We start from the raw sequence: 15,965 nt of genomic DNA, 5'->3' as shown, positions 1-15,965 counted from the left end.
GGCCTCTACAGGTACCTATCCACACACAGCATACGGTCAATCAGCACACATACAATCACACAGACACACACAAAATAAATAAATAAATAAAACGAAGACTGTTTATTGAGTCAGGGTTTCTCTTATAACAACCCCAGCTGTCCTAGAACTCACTTTGTAGACAAGGTCAATAAAGGACATTTCAATCAGACACAACAGTAATAGATATTTTTAAAGGTCCAGCAGGATAACTTAGGTGCCTAAAATCACTTTCCCCACAAGCCTAATGACCAGAGTTCAATCCCTAGAACCTAAGGGAAGATAGGCGAGAACCAACTGTACAAGATTTTTTTTTTAAAGAGTTACTTATTTTATGCTTGAGTACACTGTTGTTGTCCTCAGACACACCAGAAGAGGGCATTAGATCCCATTACAGATGGTTGTGAGTCACCATGTGGTTGCTGGGAATTGAACTCAGGACCTCTGGAAGAGCAGTCAGTGCTCTTCACCGCTGAGCCATCTCTCCAGCCCCCTACAAAGTTGGGTCTTGACCTCTGCACATGCACTGTGGTACACACTCAGGTTTGTGTGCATAGACTACAACAATAATTTAAAAATCATTAAGTATATATATATATATATATATATATATATATATATATATATATATATATACATATATAAAATAAATCTTTTTTTCTTACAACTTTATCTTAAAAAAGAGATACATGTACAGATTTTTAAAGCATTTTGGCATAAAACTATATAAATATATTTTTGTCAGTACTTGATTTTTTAAGGTTTGATAGTATGCATTGAAATCTTACTAGTTTATAAAATAAATCTTTAAAATCAAAAATCAAAACAAAACCAAGCAAATACAGAACAATGTATACATGGGCACACAGATGTATTGATGCCATATGTCCAATTGTCACTACTTCACAAACCACTCAAATCCAGTGGCATAAACCAATGGATTATATTCTGCTTACATTCACAAGTGTCTGGAGATTGGGGGGTTTGGACAGAACACAGCAAAGACTGTGTGTCTTAGTTTCCAGAATTGGGGAGCTCTGCTATGTATGGTGTACTTGCACAACACGGAATCATCTAAACAGGTGAGGACTGGAGATTCCTGAGGCTTGTGCACTTCTGTTAATGTCTAGGTTCAGTGGCTCAAAGACCGGGTTTACCTGGGCCCGTGTTTATTCACTTACACACCCTGAGCATCTGAGGTATGTTCATGGCACGGTGGCCTCAGGTAATTGTGCTTATGTATAGAGCCGTGGCCCTCAACCTCCCTAACACTGTGATCCTTTAATACAGCCTCATAGTGTGCTGAGCCCCAAATCATAAAATCATTTTCATTGCTACTTCATAACTGTAAAACTTTGCTACTGTTATGAATCATAATATAAATACGTGCATTTTCTGATGGTCTTAGGGAACCCCTGTGAAAGGGTCATTTGACCCCAGGTTGAAGATATGGAAGGGAAAGGAAGAGAAGGGAAAAGAAGAAGAGTTTCAGAAAGATCATGGGCATTTGCATGGCATGTTGGCCTGGCCTCTGAAGTCACCAAATGTCTCTTCTATCACACTTGGTAAAATGTCCATTACATTTCTTTATTTGTTACCTTTTTGTCACAGGTAAAAATATCTGATAGAAGCAACTTAAAGAATTGACTTTGGCCCACAGTTTCAGAGGATTTCAGGTCATCCTGACAGTCACCATGGCAACAGAAGCAGCTTAGCCTCGGAAGGAGCAGGGGATGCTAGTCACTGCATGACAGCCAACCAAGAAACAGTGAGCCCATACTGGAAGCAGTAGCAAGTATAACTTTCAAGAGCCAGCCCTCCCGCCCCTGTGACCCATCTCTAATAACCCCCTCCCCATTTCCCAAAGGTTCTACAGCCTCCAACCACCAGCCTGGAACCCGGTATTGAAACAACCTATGGGGGACATTTTACATTCCAACTATGATGCTCACCCAGCCCCCATCTGCTCATAGCTACCTCATAATGTGAAATGCATTCAGTGCAGCTTCAAAAGTTCCCATCATCCTAACAGTCCAAACAGATTTCTGAAGCCTACTGTTTTCTCTGAGATGAGGCAGTCTCTTAGGGGTGGGTCCCTGTGAAATAAAATAAATAAAGTTCATACTTCTAGTATCCAGCGGCATAAGCCATCTTACTGCAAGAGGAATTGGAATCTAATTGGCAGTCATCAGGAGAACCTCAGGTTTTCTAACTCCATGTCTGGGCCTGGTAGCATCAGCTAGGCTCCCATGGGCTAAAGTGAACCACTCCTGCGGCCTGTAGAACAATATGATGTCTCTGATAGGTATCCATACCTTTCTTCAGCATATTGGAGTTACCGATGAATCTCAGGTTTTACCTTCACAGATTGGTCTCCTCATTACAGAGACTTCCACCCTGTTCCATGTTGCCCGGTCTCTCCTGCTCTCCTCTACAACCTTACCACAAGTCTTCCCACAACTCTTGCAAGCTGCATGTGTGTAAACGCAGTACCGAATAAATGCTGCCATGTTCTGCTATCAGCCCACCCCAACTGCTGTTTGTGGTGAATGGTCCCCAAGGCTGCTTAGTGGCCTGACCCTATGGCCTTGGGGATACTCTGGCCCTTTAATAGTCATAGAGAGGAAACAATCTCATTAAGGGGTCCCTCCTTCAGCTGGCTCCCCGCAGGAAACAGTGGGAAGCAGGCTACTTGGGGGTGGGGAGGCAGTCACATCTCCAGCTTCTCCCAACTTGCAGAAAATTTGAGGTTGTGAGACAGGAAATGGTTTGCTGAAAGGCGGGTTTATTGATGGAGCTAGCGGGGAGAAGAACTGGAGAGGGCCTCCGCTCTCAGGAAAGCGCCTGTCCTGAGCATCAATGGGCAGAAGAGCCATTTAGCATTGTATCCATGACCTTCATTCAGCCCACTGCACTCCTAGGGAAGTGGACGCAAACAAAGGCCATGGAGCCCAGCGACTCAGGGCCTCATGGATGTTTTAGACACTAATAAGCAGGGTAATGGATGGAAAGAGGTTGGAGGAGGAGGTGTGGGAGAGGCCAAGGACAGGGGCACCTCCAGAAGGTCTCAGAGGGTCTGAGATTCCTATCTACAGCCGCCCACCCAGGGCACAACTGGGCCATCTGAAAGGATAAACTTGAGCACGAAGACACACGTGACCTCCAAAGTCATAAAAGGGACAAGGGCACACGGGGTCCCCTACTCCTGAGTCATCCATACAGGTTGGTTAGCCAGGAGCATCCTTACGCAGCACCTACCTGGGGAGAATAAGACAGGACGTGTGGGGGAGAAGGGGCTGTCATAGCAGCCCAAAAAGAATCTTCTTCCAACTCATATAATAAGGCACCTTCAGCTGTCAGGTGAAGATGTTCACACTGTGTATGTTGTTATCCCAAACAAGTGGAAAACAGCCACAGAAACCATCATCACACACTTACCTTCTTCTAAAACATACATAAGAACGTCATAAAGTTAAAAAAAAACGTGTGTGCCATGTGAATTATGCTCATCCAGGATCTGTTTGACATTCCTGTGTTTTTCTTTGTCTCTATTTTCCAAATTTTCTAAAATAAACACACACTACTCGTTTTTTTTGTGTTTTGCTTTTTAATAATAAAACTAAAAGGGCTAAGGCCATGGCTTAGTGCAAGAATGCTTGCCCGGCATGTACAGCCCCATGTTTGCTCCCCAAACTATAAGATAAAATTAGATTAGGAGTACATGCCAAGCAAAGTGCTTCCTGGACATATCCTCCTGCATACAGATCCCAAAACAATTCCATGCTTATAATAGGCCCTGTCTGGAAAACAGTTGATAAAGTACTTGCCTAACCTCTTCCTTACTTTTCCTTTTGCTGACAAAATCAATGAAAGGGGCTGGCAAGATAGCTCATCAGGTACCCACTTCAGTGAACGAGACCAAGATCTACTCCACAGGGATGCCATAGTGCTTTTAATGAGAATGGACCTCATAGGCTCATATATTTGAACACTTGGTCCCCAGTTAGTGGAACTGTTTAAGAAGATTGGGAGGTGTGGCTTTGTTGGAGGAAATGTAGCTTTGCTGGAGGAAGTGTATCAGTAGGGGTGGTCTTTGAGGTTTCAAAAGCCCACACTATTCCAACTGGATCTTCTCTGACTCATGTTTATGGATCAAATGTAAACTCTCACCTACTGCTATATTACTATGCCTTCCTGTTGCTCTGCTCCCTACCCTGACAGTGTGAACACTATTATCCTCTGGAACCATGAACCAATTAAATGTTTTCCTTTATAAGTTCCCTTGATTGTAGTCCATTGTCAAGGCACTAGAAAAGGAACTAAGGCACATGCAAAGAGCCCTAACTTCTAGGTGATTCTAGATTTCTTAAGTTGATCAATACCAGCCAACATACCTTGGGCCTCATCCTCAGTCCCATTTAAACAGAGTATGATAGTACGTACATACCTACAATCCCAGAGCTTAGGATGTGGCTCTGAAAGAGTTCAAAGCCAGCTCAGACTGTATCAGAGTGTGTCTCCTAAACAAAAAGAACCTGCTGGGTTGCTTAGTGGGTAAAGTGCTTTACCCATGCAAGCTGGATGATCCAAGTTTGGTTCTTGGAACCCACGCAAGTTAAATGTGGTAGGGCTGGAGAGAGAGCTCAGCAGTTAAGAACACTTTACTGCTCCTGCAGAAGCCCTGGGTTCACATCCCAGTACCCACATAATGACTACAAATCATCTTGGAGAGTGGAGACAGGAAAATCAGGGGTTCAAGGCTACATAGTGAGGTCTCAAAACACAAAAATGAGGTGCTGAAATAAAAGCTCAGTCGGTAAAGTACCTGTCACCCAAACATGAGTTTAGTCCCTAGATCCCAGGTAAAAAACTGGGCACAAGTGGTTCATGCTTTTAATTCCAGCACTGGGGAGGCAGAAACAGGAGGATATCTGTATTAGTCAAGTATCAGAAGTTATAGATGAACTAGAATGACTTACATGATGAGGCCCCACCAACCCAACAATGGCTGCCTAAGAATGGTCCCAATAGTTGCTCAATCCACAAGGCTGGATGTCTTCAGCTTCTCCTTATATAGTTTCCAGTAGAAGGTGTGGCCCAGGTTAAAGGCGAGTCTTCCTATCTCAGAAGATCTGGATTAAATTTAGAGGAGTTTTAGATACTAAGGTCATATATATGAAAAATGTCTGCTGTGGCTCCAGCTAGTGCTTAACAATTTCATTCAGGTCCTAAGTACGTGCACTGCTGTTACTTTCTTTGGCAGTTGACCACTAAATTCAGATTTTTACTTGTTTTTAAAGTATAAGCTAGGGGCTGGAGAGATGGCTCAGCAGTTAAGAGCACTGACTGCTCTTCCAGAGGTCCTGAGTTCAATTCCCAGCAACTACATGGTGGCTCACAACCATCTCTAATGGAATCTGATGTCCTCTTCTGGTGTGTCTGAAAACAGTGACAGTGTACTCGTATATCTAAAATCAATAAATCTTTTTTAAAAAGTATAAGCTAAACAAGCAATAAAAATGGTAATGGGAAATGCTAGTATTTCAATATGCTCTCTTATTCTACTTCTGTGCCTCTGTGCATTATTAATATTTGGATGCATATAATGCCAGCATGGAACTTTGGTCTTCACAAATACTACGGTATCCCCCAGAAAACTCACAAACCAATAAATGTAACAAAAAACAACAAAAATGATCTGGATTAAAGGGGTGTCTTCCCACCTCAAATATCCACATTAGAAGTGAATCTTTCCATTTCAAATTAGGCAAAAATCCCTCACAGGTGTGCCCCATTTGGGAGTTTAGTTAATTCCAGATGTAGACAAACAGACAACAACAACAACGAAATAGTCCTCACACTCTGTGGGCACTGGCCAGTCTGATCCCTAGTTGTCGAGCTCCAGGTCCCATGTGTCTGACAGGAGCAGGTGTCAGTTGCTGGGAATGTTCTGGAAACAGCAGGCTTTACTCTAGAAGCTTATGTTCCAGTGAGTGAACAAGACAGACAAGAAGGTCAGTGTCTCAGTCAGGATTTCTATTCCTGCACAAACAGCATGACCAAGAAGCAAGTTGGGGAAAAAAGGGTTTATTCAGCTTACACTTCCACATGCTGTTCATCACCAGAGGAAGTCAGGACTGGAACTCAAGCAGGTCAGGAAGCAGGAGCTGATGCAGAGGCCATGGAGGGATGTCACTTACTGGCTTGCTTCCCCTGGCTTGCTCAGCCTGCTTTCTTATAGAACCCAGGTCTACCAGCCCAGGGATGGCACCACCCACAATGGGCTGGGCCCTCCCCCTTGATCACTAGTTGAGAAAATGCCTTACAGCTGAATTTCATGGAGGTATTTCCTCAACTGAGGCTCCTTTCTCTGTGATTAACTCCAGCTTGTGTCAAATTGACGCAAAACCAGCCGGTACAGTAAGTAACCAAATAAGCGCACAGTTTGCAAAGTATGATAAGTACCATGGGAGAAAAATTAAAGCTCTCAAGAATCTCTAACATGGTGTAATACTAGAAAATTATCAAGATTATAATAATAATAATAATAAGCATTTCGGGGAATGAAACAGGCAATTAGATGCTCTGGGAAGAGCAAAATCTGTGTGGAAAGGAATATAACCAGTATGGGAATTTGTCTTTGCTGTGAACAATATTTACATAGTCATAATAATTTAACTAAATGTAAACTGTCAGTGTGGAAGTAACAGATTACCTATTACCTAATGGGAGAGTCCATGAAAGTCAGTAGAGGGGTTAAAATGCATAAAATACATTTTAAAAAGCTACGCACCAGGTGCTGTGATATGCACCTGCAGTCTCAGCACTGGGAAGGCAGAGGCAGGGAAAGTGCTGCACAGGTCTAATCTACATAACAATTAGTGAGGTCCTATCTCAAAAACAAACAAAACAATAGTTGGTACAGTAGCAAGTTGCTTAGAACTGAGCTAGATACCAGGAGAAACCATGAGAAATGATTTCCTCCAAGAAAAACAACTGAGGTGGAGGACAGGGGTAGTAGAGGGGATGGGAGGTGGGGGCCAAATGAGCAGGTGGGTGTAGAGTAATAAGACTGTTGCTTTTCACTCATTGCTTCTGCTACTGTAAGACTTGAATCGAGCCTTAGCTACCTGGAGACTTCCTTGAATGAGCCAAGAGATCAGGGATCGATACAAACGCAAGAGGTTTATTTTTAGGTGCATTGGGGTCAACCTTCAATCAGCTCCTCATGGCAAGTAACTGGAAGGTGACCCCAAATGTCTATGACAAGCAGTTTTTATACTTTTTAGAGATACAAGTTACATCAGCAAGGTTACAGTTTAAACTCATTGGCTAAGCGTATTGACCTTTAAACCTATTGGCTAGCAAGCATGACACGCATTTGGACTCTACTTGGGACTTTTCAAGTGTGTCAGTCAGTACATTCTGAGAATTTCTTTACACTAGAGTGTTCCTGTGGGTGGAGAATGGAATTTGGCCTAGTCTTATCCCCAGGCGGGTGAGGGAAGCTGTAAGGAGGGTGTGGAACTATAAAAGCCCTTAGGGTCCCTCACTGCCTTAATGCCACTTCGTTGCAAGGCCTGATAACCTGCACTGGAAACTCAGAAGTCAATGTAACAGCCCTAAACAACCAATATCAAAAACCACACAATGTTATAGACTGGTAAATAATATGTAAAGCAGATGAGCCTGCCGGCTTGGAGACCAGGCTTGCTCAGAGGTTAAAAGTGCTTGCCTCTAGAATCCACATGGTGGAAGGAGAGAGCCAATGCCTGCAACTTGTTCTCTGCTCAACACACAAGCCATGGCACAAGCATGTTTCCCCACGGCAGGCATGCATGCACACATATATATTCATACATAAAGAAATGTAAGATTTTTTTTTACAACTCTTACTGATTTTATTTTATTTTATTTTACTTTTTTTAATCAGGAAAAACATCATTTTAGAATGATACTTGCATATCCATAGTACATTGTGACCAGCACCAATGCAAACACATTATTGACTGCAAATACACACACAGCCTCCATTAACCGGGGTCCCAGATAAATGGAACCATTAACATGCCGATCTTCTGAGAATGAAGAAAATGAGATCAAAGCAAATGGCTATCAGGGAATCAACATGGCTTCAGACTATGCTTTCCAGACAGCACATATTCAGATTAGTATCTCCTGGCCATTGAAATGTAGGATTTTGAAAGAGAGGATGAAGCAAAAAATTTTTTGTTTTGTTTTTAAGATTTATTTAGTGTGTCCAAATGTTTTGCCTGCCTGAATGTCTGAGTACCACAAGCATGCTGAAAGGTCAGGAGAGGGTGTTGGATCCCCTCAAACTGGAGTTATAAACAGTTATGAGCTACCATGTGAGAACCTGTCCTCTCTCTGTGACAGCAGCAAATGTTTAACCACCTTGCCATTCCTCCAGTTTTCCAGCTTTTTTTTTTTTTTTTTGAGACAGTCTCAAGCAGTTCAGGCTGACTCTGAACTCCTGAAGTAACCAAAGTTAGCCTTGAACCTCTGATCTTCCTGTTGTCATCTCCCAAATTCTAGGAAATCATGCCTGCCCCCACCCACCATCGTGGGTTTATACTGTGCTGGATTTGAACTCAGGATTAGATGCATGCTAGGCAAGCACCCTAGCAACGGGGCTACACACACCCCCAGTCCCTCCACTCTTTTTAGTGTCTGAATAAAGCTTAATTGCATGTCCTATGTTATTCATATATCTGAGCTGTTCCTCATTTAGCTGTCATGAGCAGCGCTGTTCTGAGCATTCATGCTGAGTTTTCTGTGTAAATGTTAATTGCTTCTCTTGGGTTTAAGCCCAGAAGTGCAGTAGCTCATGGGCTGACTCTACGGTTTACGTTTTCCCTCTGAAAATTCTTAAACATTTTACAATTTATTATTAATTATGTGTGTATGAATGTGCCTGAGAGCCAGTGCCCTCAGAGGCCAGAAGTCATCAGATGCCCAGGAGCAGGAATTACAGGCAGTTGTAAGCCATCTGACCTGAAGCTGAGAACTGAACTCAGGTCCTCTGTAAGCCACGCTGCTCACCCTTAACTGCTGAGCCCGATCTTCAGCTCCCTCCCCTCCTTCTCTTTTATGGAGACACCATCTCATGTAGCTCTGGCTAACCTACAACTCACTTGTAAACCAGGCTGGCCTCAAATTCACAAAGATTCTACCTCTGCCTCTGCTCTCTGCCCCCACCTCCTGCACCCTGCCCCCTGCCCCTGCCTCTTAAAAGGTAGGGCTAAAGGTGTATGCAGCCATCACAGACACTCATTGTTCTTCTTCTTGTCCTTGCTCCTCTTCCTCCTCTTCCTCTTTAAGATTTTTCTGTAGGTAGCCAAGCAGTTGTGTCTCACACCTTCAATTCCAGAACTCAGGAATCAAAAGCAGGCACATGTCTCTGAGTTTAAGGCTAGCCTGGTCTACAGAGCAAGTTCCAGGACAGCCAGGACTACACAGAGAAACTCTAGATAGAAAAAGAAAACAAATTTCCTTAAAACATATTGCTCACCTGCCCCCTGGCTCCGGCTACCCCTTTACCTTCGCTAATCGTCCTCCCACCTGCCTGCCAATCATCTTTCTCCCTCAGACCTAGTCCACGAGAAGAACCGGCTGTGTCTCCCGAAGCTCCCTTCAGAAACCCGCAGATAGCGGGGCAATTAATGGGTGCTTGGAAGTTGGCGTGCTTATTTGGAAACGTTTTGCCACCTGAGGCCTTTGAGGAGGTTCTGCCTGAGGAAGGTCCTACCTCACTGGCTTCACTACTCTTGAGCTTTATCAGGGGCAGAAGCCATCAATGCCTTGAGGCCTTTCTACTTTTGCAGTTTATCCTGATTTCTTTGGACAGCACCCCAGGGAAAGGGAAGTCAATGAAAATTCTCTTAAGAGATTAAGTGTCTATTTAGAAAATCTCCAGAAACCAGGCTTCAAGTCTCTGAAACCAACTCACCTTACATTTTATATAAGGAAAAAAAAACAGCCCAGAATTCCTCCGAAGGCCAGGAGCCTGTCAGTACGACCGGATTCCGAGCAGTCAGATTTACTTTGCACAGCAGCGATCTGCTAAGCACAGTATTGTATATTCTCAACTCCTGCAGTTTGCCTGTTGAACACGTGCAAAGCACTAATGTACATTCCCAGCCTCTCAAGGAAGCTACGGACCCATCAAATGGCACAAGTCTTATTACTCCTTTACTGGGTTCAAGGACCCTGATGAAGATCTCGGGCATGTCTCAAGAGTGGAAACCACCCTAGTGTCTTGGTTAGGTAGCAATGGGAAAGGTGCTATTAAACAACCTGCCACTTAGGAAGGAGCTGGATTGTCTGAAGGACGAGTTATCTGAGCTTCTGCAACTTTCAGATATCAGGTGGCAGAGGGGCTGGGAGCTGCCCATCGCTGCAGCCAAGCTACACAGTCTTAGCCGCCTAGCACAGCAGAATCTGGAGCCGCTTCAGGATGCAAAAGGCTGCACCGTTGTGTTCACAGACCGCTCTGGGATGAGCGCACTGGGCCACGTGATGCTGGGAACCATGGATGTCCACCATCACCGGACAAGGATTTTTGAAAGCCTGCCAAGTTATTCTGAGCTTCAGAGGAGAATGTCAGCCTTAGAAGACCAAATAACCCGTCTATGGGGAATCCAGGTGGTTTACATCGAAGCCCGCACTCACCCTCGATGAGTATTACTCTCTCCTGGACACCTTCTATAACCAGCTGCTGAGCAGCAGGAGGCCTCCCCAGCCTCAGAGCCTGCGCGGCCTGCAGATGGTCCTGAGCAGTGACAGGTATGCACCAAGTTTACATGAACTCGGGCATTTTAATATCCCAGCCCTCTTGGATCCAGCAAGCCTGCAGTCCTTTATGAGAACTAAAGCCCAGCAGGCAAGAGAAAACATGACAAGAAGGGAGAAGTTAAAAGTTATTGAAAAGGAGTTGATACAGGCTTCAACAAAGAAGTTTTCTCTGAGGCTGGAGAGATGGCTCATTGGTTAAGAGCACTGACTGCTCTTCCAGAGGCCCTGAGTTCAATTCCCAGCAACCACATGGTGGCTCACAACCACCTGTAGGACCCTTTTCTGCTGTGTCTGAAGGCAGCTACAGTGTACTCATATACATAAAATAATGAAATAAATATTTTTTTTAAAAAAGAAGTTTTCTCTGAAGAAGTCGTATAAAGAACCCAGCATTTCTAGCAGACAAATGGTAGATTGCTGTAAGAGACTTCTAGAACTGTTGCTGCCTTACCTACATGGGATGCACCTCTGCATTTCACATTTCTATTACATTATGCAAGATGGAGACCTGTGCATCCGTGGAACTGGAAGAAAGGAGAAGCCATGAAGTAACACAGATATCTGTTTTATTTTCTAAAGAAATAAAAACTGTTGAATTTATTTAAATTTCATTTGGTATAACATTAGTATTTACATGTTAGTACAAAGTGTCTAGCTGCTGTTATAAGTGTGGGTGGGTTTTCTTTTTAGTGATTCTGTGCTAAGAGACTTGTTTTTAAAAGGTTTTATCCCCTAGACTTACGATGCTGGTGTCTAGACAAAAGATACTAGAAGGAAAAAATACTATTTTTAAGATGTGCAATAGAAGGTTCTTTAAGAGTCATATATTTTATAGAGTGAGTTTAAGCATATATAAATTGGTCTCATTCAGTATAGCTCTTTAGGACTGGAACTCAGTTTATACATGCAACACAGTTTAATGTGTACCTTCATTGTTAGATTGCATCTCATAGACACACTTTGTAGACAGTAATAGACAGTTATTCAAAACAGGTGACTGGCGAATAGCAAAAATTAAGTAACAAATTAAAAATTAAATAACCAAATTTTGCTTAAGAGAAAGATTTTTTTAAACCTATTGAATATATATTATCAACATTGTCTGATACTAGTTTACTAAAACATCAGTGACAGAGAATTTAAATACATGATTTCTTCTACCGATTAAAATATCGGTAGAGCATATTCTTGTCAGGCGTGGGCATCCCCAGGATGAGTAAGATGCACTAGAACTTAGCCTGAAGCTCCTCAAAAGGCTTTCTTCATTTCTTCAGCTCTGGCCCAGGCAGAGCCTTTGCTATGGCTTGTTCTCAGACAAAGCCTGGCCTCCTGTGGCCTCAGGTGTCTTCTGCACAGTGAGAGGCCTGCTCTCTGTTCAGATCAGACCCACGGTGCATTAGAACAAAGGAGATGCTAAAATTAGTTTTTCATGTTTTGGGTTTTTATGAAACATCAGTTATTTAAATAGTTTAAATTTATGTTCAAAGTAAGAAGTGGTTTATGAAAGGATTGTGTGTGCCGTTGTGACTTTTGACCCATGCTAATATGACAAATGTTGCTGTAAATACTCTGTAAGAAACAGTCCTTCAGTAGATTTGGTGACACGTCTTTAATCCCAGCACTTGGGAAGCAGAGGCAGGTGGATCTCTGTGAGTTTAAGGCCAGCCTGGTCTATGAAGTGAGTTCCAGGATAGCCAGGGATGTTAAACACAGAGAAACTCTGGGAGAGTGGGGAGGGGTGGCGTCAAACATGAAATTTACTAGAAAATCACTTGGATTGTGCCATGTCTAATATCAACTAACATGGAATCTTGTATAATGTGCTGCACTGGATTTGTCTCAGAACTAGTTGTTCCATAGTAAACTACGCCTTGTCCACGTATATATACATATACATATACATGAGCCTGTTTTGCATTGTGAGCCCTGCACATGAATCTGCACAGATCATGCACTGCTGTGAGTGGGCTGCATCCTACAGCAGAAAGCTCTGGACCAGAGGACATGGACACTTAGGATATCAACAGGCATCCTGACTTTTTCCTCTCGTCAGCATCACATGCAAGCACTGGTCTCAGCCAGAACCGATTTCTGATCTGAATGAGAGAGGACCAAGGAGCCTGCCAAGTACTGCCTCAGAGGCCCAGGGAAACAAGGCAGGGTATGGGGTTGTGTGTATGGCAGAGCTGGCCTGCTGACTGGCATGGCACTAGCAGACCTCTGCTGCCACCCAGGGGATGCCATTGGGACTATGAAAACGGCTGTAAAGGGTTTGGAGACACAGCACAGCAGCCAGAGTCCGGTGCATCAGTAGAGCAAGCCTTCATTTTAGAATCCATGGAGTTGTGGCTTCAGATGAGCCACATCACTGCCGATCTGGAATTCATCATCTTGTGGGCATTTCTGGCTTTGAATTCCATGGTTCCTTACAGACAACAGGACTATCTGTGAATTCCAACCTCCCAAATTCAGATGGCTTTTTCTGTGGAGGTTTTTGCTTCTAGTGGAGGGGTCTCCCTCGTGCTCTGGAAGGGGCTGGGAGGCTCTGATTTCAACTGGTTTGAACTAGGACGGCTCAGTTCAATCCAGAAAGCACTTCCTGAGAGTCCTGTGTGCAAAGCCACCGTCCTCTTTCACGTGGATAGTTACAACAGCTTCCTGGTCAGGCTCCTGTGATACAGTAAGTAACTCACTGAGCAAAAGAACGAAGAGGCAGAGACCGCTGGAGTCCTGTACCCCTGCCGGTCCTTTATCGCCAGCCCCACAGATACAGAACTCACACACCCACTCTGCCATCACAGGCACACTATGGCCTAACTTCTCCCCCAAGTGTTGTCACTGTCGTTTAAGGAGCTTTGAATTGTACTTTAGGGCTCTGGGGATCTAGCCCAGACTCTAGGCGCTTGCTAGCCAAGCACTTTATTGCTGTGGTTATGATTCCAGCCTTCACCTTGGTCTTGCCTAGTTAGTTTCCTGGAGGTGTCTATTCAGAATTAATCTCATCAGAGATTTCCCTGACCTTTGTATAAAATAGCACTTGCAGGGAAGACCATTCAGAGAGGTGATTGTAACCGTACTTTTTGGCTACTTTATTGGGTTCTTATATCCCTGTCAACCTTCTCCACAAATCCCTCCCAAACTCCCAACACGAGGCAGGTGAGAAAGAAGGTTAGAGGGGAAAGGAGGGAGGCATAGATCTCTTTAGACTACTTCCTGCTGATTAGAGGCACTGAGTTCCTAGGGGCAAGTCCAACTGATGTCATCAGGATACCTCCAACCAGCAATTCAGCAAAGAGCAAAAGCAGCAAACAGGAACCAGCAGCAGAGGGAGCAGCAGCGGCCACCTCTTTCAGGGCTCTGGTGCCTTTATAACTTCTCAGGAGTCCCCAGAAAGCCAAAGGTAAACTGTCTGCAGCTGGTAGAATCACACCCCTGCCAGAGCATGAGACAAATCATAGTCAGCTGCTGTGGACAGTCGGAAGCAGCCCCATATCCCACACCTGGGATTAAAACAAAACCATATTCACATAACATAACTGTTTTTTTTTTAAAGAAACCCAAATTCTCACTACAAGTATTTGTAAGTATACATTTAGACCCCCAGCACCTATGGAAAAGATTTATGTGGCAGATAGTGGAAGCCTATATGCTGATTCCTAGAGATCACTGGTCAGCCAGTCTAGCCAAATTGGTGGGTTCCAGTTTCAGTCACTCCCACCCCTTCTGCCTCAGGCCCCTCGACGCCTCTATTTCCTTTACGGTACTTATCACTGCCCTCACAAGATTTGTTTATCTTTTATTCATCCGTACACCACACACACACACACACACACACACACACACACACACGAGCTTCAGGGTAGGAAGGACTGTTGCTCAAGGTTGGTTCAGATTGGGCATCTGAGGCCTCCTAGGAGACATGAACTTGTCTGCAGCAGTCTGGAGGCTAGCCAGCCTCAAGCTTGTTCTGGAGAAGAGGTAAGGCTTTCCCTCTGAAGGTCCAGGAAAGCCCTTAAACAGGACTCTCAGAGAATGGTAAGTTCAGAGAAGGTATTTGACTGGCTGTGCTCATCACACAAGAAGCAGAAAGACAGCTTGGTGCTCAGGGCTCCGGTCTAGGAGTTGTGGTTTCAGTGAGGGGAAACAGGCCAGTTCTTACGTCCATGAAGATCTCCAGGCAGGACATCAAAGCTCTATTTGGAACTTAGTCAGGTGGTTACTATATCTCCACAGTAGAACAACCCTGCCCTCTGGTGGCCACCTCAGGGGCAGGGTCATCTCAGGACCATTTAGCCAAAAGGGAGAAAATCCTCTCTACTTAACCTAGCTTCCATATAGACATGTTAGAAGGCATTGCATATGAGACTTTGAAAAAAAAAAAAAAAGTCAACTAGGTGTTTGAATGCACAACTTTAATCCCAACACTAGGGAGGCTGAGACAGCACAACCAGGAGTTCAAGACAGCTTGCCAAGGATACGTAGTGAGTTCAAGGACAGCCTAGGCTACCCGAGACCCTGTCCCTAAAGAAAGAATAGAGAGGGAACAATAGTTACAGAAATCTCATTATCTGGGCATGATGTACACATTCCTCGGGGCCCGGGAGACAGAGGTAGGTCTGCAGCAGGTTGGATGCTATGTATGAGTTCCAGATCATACAAGGCTACCTAGCAAGACCCTTATCAAAACAAGAACAGGGTGTTGTGGAGCACGCCTGTAATCCTAGAACTTGGGAGGCAGAGGCAGATTGATCTCCATGAATCTACAGCAGCCTGCCTGGTCTACACAGTGAGTTCCAGAACAGCCAGAGCTACATAATAGAGAGACCCTATCTCAAAAATACCAACATACAAACAGAAAAATCAAACACCACAGGAGCTGGGGAGGTGGGTCAATGGTTAAGAGCGCTTGCTGCTCTTCCATGGGACCTGAGTCCCACATGGGTGAGCACCTATGCACCTATAACTCCATCTCCTAGGAATTTAACACCTTCTCCTGGCCTTCTAAACACACGCGCGCGAGCACGCGCACACACACACACACACACACACACACACACAGTTAAAAATAACAAAAACCAAATCATAGTTTGAAGGTTTGTTTATCTGAGGGCAAGCGCTCACGAGCATGTACC

General features: G+C 44.2%; 1 pseudogene across 1 annotated transcript; it reads left to right on the top strand.

Annotated features, from left to right (window-relative positions):
• The first annotated feature begins 9,701 nt into the window (after positions 1-9,701).
• On the top strand, positions 9,702-11,385 carry LOC308425949 (T-cell activation inhibitor, mitochondrial-like; annotated as a pseudogene). The gene is made up of 2 exons: positions 9,702-10,993; positions 11,189-11,385. The product of its transcript is annotated as a T-cell activation inhibitor, mitochondrial-like (transcript).
• Positions 11,386-15,965: the final 4,580 nt, after the last annotated feature.

This window comes from Micromys minutus, assembly GCF_963924665.1.
Source record: "Micromys minutus genome assembly, chromosome: 1".
Classification (NCBI taxonomy): domain Eukaryota; kingdom Metazoa; phylum Chordata; class Mammalia; order Rodentia; family Muridae; genus Micromys; species Micromys minutus.
Note: the sequence above shows the minus strand (reverse complement) of the source record. Positions and strands in the feature narration are given on the sequence as shown.